Source organism: Limulus polyphemus, unplaced genomic scaffold (genome assembly GCF_000517525.1).
Source record: "Limulus polyphemus unplaced genomic scaffold, Limulus_polyphemus-2.1.2 Scaffold1288, whole genome shotgun sequence".
Taxonomy (NCBI): Eukaryota; Metazoa; Arthropoda; class Merostomata; order Xiphosura; family Limulidae; genus Limulus; species Limulus polyphemus.
The window spans coordinates 23,716-28,929 of NW_013666898.1; positions in this window are offsets into that span (position 1 = coordinate 23,716).

The window sequence follows — 5,214 nt, forward strand, 5'->3', positions numbered from 1 at the left end:
CACGGGTATCGAAGCCCGGTTTCTGGCGTTGTAAGTTCAAAGACATACCGCTGTGGCACTGGGGGGGGGGGCTCATGCGTAAATAATAATGTTTTTTTTTCTTTAGAGCAAAGCCACATTGGGCTATCTGCTGTGTCCACTGTGTGGGGAATCGAACCCCGGCATTTAGCGTTGTAAGTTCGTGAACTTACCGCTGTCCCACCGAGGAACAATAACTAATGAATCACAGACGAAAAAGCTCATAAAACTAAGAATAATAATACTACGATATGAAACTCTTCCATCCAAAAAGCCATGAAACTCATTTCCTACATTTAGATATTAAACTTTCAGAAAGTTCTGTGTTTACAAAAACGTTTGATTGAAAAATATAATTTTCTTTTGTATCTTTTATCTTTCCTTCTTTTTATAATAATGCTGATTCAGATTGCAAAAAAATTATCATTACGTCACAGTTATTTAGATATTGTAGAATTTGTACAAATCTTAATTATTTTTCTAATTAATGCTACTCTTTAGATGTATAGTTTAGAATTTAACGAGTTTGGTCATTATAGTTCCCGGCAGTTCAGTGGTAAATGTGAGGCTTAAAATGTTAAAAACTGAGCTTCGATCCCTCCGGTGAGCTAATCGCAGATAGCCCATTGTCTAACTTTGCTATTAATTATGACAACAAAATAAACAACACTGACAAATATGTTTTTTTAAAAGTATTTCGATTATTCTATCATAAGTAACAGCGTATATTTAAATTTCAAACGGAAATAAAAACAATCAACAAAATAACACTTGGAGTCACTGATAACAGCTATTTAATCTCATCTCACTAAAGTTATTTATTCATACTTTTAAAATTTAATTTCTCCTCTATGTAAGGTTATTAAATAAGGTATCGAGCTCACTTTACTTCTGACCTCTATAGCGTTACTTAGATTAGGTGATCCTTTGGGTATCATGACATTTTACTGCAGCGACATTTTACTGCGGTAGTAAATGACTGCCGGTGCATTTTACTGCCGGCAAATAATTATGTTCACAAAACAAAACATTTCCTAGCACAGTGAACGACTTTATTGTCAAAAATTACAGTGAACTAATAAACTATCGCACTAAACTTGATTAAAAATAAAATCGAATAATAAAGTAATTGAATAAGTTGCTGGAAAAAAAAGTCTATCAATATACAACAAATACGTACACTATTATTTATGTTTGCACGGGTACAAAGTTTATGATGTAATTTTTGTGTTCAAAGTTTTTTGACATGACAACGGTTGCTTTTATAATATTCCGATAATATAATTTCTATACATGCAGAAAATCTGTTAATAGTTAATTCCTGCAGCCCTTTTCTGGCAGTAAAATGCACCGGAAGTATTTTACTACTGCAGTAGAATGTCGTAGAACCAATGCTTTGCAACCATATAGTTAAAACATCCACTGTTATTTATATAAAAAAAGTTAGCATTTCACTTGAGCTTTGTTAAGTAGCATTGGGGCGTTGAAGGTGGACGATGGGTGTAACAGCTCTGATTGAAACAGTTTTGATGTAAATATATTTTTTGTCAACCATTATGCGGTTTTATCAGCCTCTCCCCCAGACATGCCCCAAGTGGCACAGCGGTATGTCTGCGGACTTACAACGCTCGAAACCAGGTTTCGATACCCGTGGTGGGCAGAGCACAGATAGCCCATTGTGTAGCGTTGTGCTTAAATTCAAACAAACAAACCCCCAGACATATTTCTAGTAGCTCTCTGGATGTTAAATATTTTTGAAGACACTTTCACGTATTTTTGTGAACCATTATGGGGGCTGAAATGTCAGCCCCAGGAGTTAAGTTTTATCAGCCCCTCCCCCAGACATATTTCTAGTAGCTCTCTGGATGTTAAATATTCTTGCAGACGCTTTCACGTATTTTTGTGAACCATTATGGGGCTGAAATGTCAGCCCCAGGAGTAAAGTTTTATCAGCCCCTCACTCAGACATTTTCTAGTAGCTCTCTGCATGTTAAATATTTTTGCAGACACTTTCACGTAAGTGGCTACAGACAGTAAAAGGAAGTAAAAATACGTGACACTGTAGGCTTGAGCATCCACATTTACTGTCATTTTTATGTAGCTCGTGAGGTTAGAAAATAGAGATTAAGTCTAGTACAAGGCGTGTGCTTAACGTTGTGGTCTTTCGGTAAGTTTACAGACTTACAGTGATAAAATTAGGGGTTCAAGTACCCGCGGTAGACAGTGCAGATAAGCCCAATGTGGTTTTACGCTAAAAATGACAAAGACAAGACATAATACTGTCTAGGTCCTACTTCCATAGATAACTCTACAAAAAGATACACTTTATAATTACCCGTACTATAAACTGCACTTTGATGTTGCTTATTTTATACTTGTTGCTGGATTTTTTTCGTGACTTGGTTCTTATAATACCTATTAATCATCACCGGTTTCGAAGTGCTATGATAATAACGCTTTTCTTCGTATTAACGCAAAACGTATTTCACTGTTTCAGTTATTTTCAAATTATCTATAGATACGCATTATAACATATATATATGTATGCTTTAATATTTGTGTTATAAAGAAGTACGTAAAAGGAATGATATTTTGTGTTTTAAAATATTTACTTTTACATGCAACTCATGCCATGCTGTAAAACTGTATTAATGCCCACTAGATAGCGACTCTGTTCCTTACAGCAGTTCCAATATATATATATATACCAATTCAGCCCTTTAACTAAGCAATTTGTGAATCAATGTCTCCTGAGTACATTTCACTTACATGATTTGAATCCGTATAAAGATGATACGATGTATATATTATCATATTCTGTGTTGTCGCTAGCTATTCTACCAGGATACAGCGTAGTTATATAGCAACAGGAAAGACCATTTCGAACATCAAATATCCGGATATTGTCCAGTAATTCACAAACTGTCATTTACAGTTATACTGAAGTTTAGTGAAAGTTTGTTAGTAATTTAAATGGTAAAAGAAAGCTGATAATTTTCCAGAATTTGTAGATTTGGCTACGAAATTGCATGATCAGTTTTATTATTAATGAGGAAAAGGATAAAACATTTATTAATATATATTAAGGAAGGTTTACCATAGCTTTTTATTGAATATCGAGTGAATGTTTCTTGTAAATAGATTTCATGCTTTTCTTGGGTTGAATTATTGGATTATAATCTGCTGGGGTTTGGGCCTTAAATATTTCTTAAGAAGTTTGGAAGCACAGTTTTATCCCCATCTCACAAAATATATACATATGGCTACCGACCACTTATTAGGCTCTACATAATTATGTAAGAAAAAAAAACAACTACTGACCACTGTTGAAGTAATACTAATTATATAAAAGAAGGCAATCTATAAAGCTTTATCTCTGGACCATAAAATGCCTACATCCTATTGCTGACCACTTGTTAGATAATACTTAGTATGTAAAAAAGATATTCTGGAAAGCTTCTTCTGTGGACAATAAAATATGCACATCTGGTTACTGATCTTGTTAGTTTGTTTATTATATTTACTGCATAAAAAGGCAAAGAAAAGTTTCTACACCACCTCATAAGATGGCTATTGGGCCATTACTTAGGTTTTACATGTTTGCCTGTGAAGATGTTCATATCTGCCTACTGAGTCTGAATTTAGGATTTACGTATTAAATAATACAGTTAGATAAAAAGCACCGTTACCACAAAAATGCGTACAGTTATCTCCACTGACTTTAAATTCTATTTTGTAAAATAAACTCTACAATAGCTGTTCGAACTGTGATTAATACTACTATTGCATTTTAGAACACGATTGGGAAGTTCCTGGTTTCACCCTTTCTCTCAATATTTTTTTCGAACAGCAGGAACTGCACTAGAATTTCAACTATAAGTAAAAAAAAAGTCGATGGTAACACATAGCAACAAGTGAATGTTTGGGATGCAAGAGAACTAAGACTACATTGATACTTATGGTATTGCCAATAGGGTTAACACGTTTTTTTTTTTGTTTTGGCGATGGTAACGTTTGAGTAAGCGTCGAACGAATGATTCAGTATAAAGAATAATAACACAGCCTACATGGAAATCATAGCACAAAGAATCTTCGTATAGATCCAGGACGTCTATAATGCTCCCACTGTAGGAGTAGTCGTTATCTGGCTACCCGACTGAAACATGTTGTTTCTCACATTGCCCTCTCTTGCCTACTTTTCAGGGCTATCCGGTTGTGACGTATTGTATCTAATGTTGTTCTTCACAATGGAAACTACACTTTCTTGCTTCTAGAGTTGCTTCGCTATGAGTTATTGTCTTTCATAACATAACATAATATTTTGGGACAACATGGGACCTATTGGTCCATCTCGGCTGTTCCATCCTCACAACTAAATTAAAATGATTAAAAAATAATAATGATAAAATTTTAAAGCCAGCCATTTTTATTCATATACTTATCAAGCTTTTTCTTAAACCCACTTAAATTTATTGCCTTTACAACATTTGAAGGTAACCCATTCCAGAGGCCAACCACCCTGTTAGAAAAATAAAACTGTCTTCGCCGAATATGTGGCACAGCGGAATGTCTGCGGAATTACAACGCTAGAATCCGGGTTTCGATACCGTAGTGGGCAGAGTACAGATAGCCCATTGTGTAGCTTTGTGCTTAATTACAAACAAACAATCTACTATTATCATTGTTAAATATAAAAAAGATGATACATCAACACTATCAATTCCCTTTACAACCTTAAACATCTTAATAAGATACACCCTAACCCTTTTTTTTTTAAAGAGAAAATAATTTGAGAGATTTCAGCCTCTCGTCGTATGACAACCCCTCCACCCCAGGCACCATTCTAGTAACCCTTCTCTGAATCCTTTCCAACAATTCAATATCCTTCTTAAGGTAAGGAGCCCAAGACTGAACACAATATTCCAAATGTGGCCTAACCAGTGACGTGTACAATGAAAGTATAACCTCTTTAGACTTATTATTCAATATTTCGATAGATACAACCTAAAATCTTATTTGTCCTACCACTAGCAACAGCACACTGCTTGGATGGCTTTAGAGACTGATCGACTATTACACCAACATCCCTTTCCTTCATAACACTATAAAGGTTATTCCCATCCATTATACCATTCAAATGATGATAACCCACATGCATTATCTTGCATTTATTATAATTAAAATCCATCTGCCATT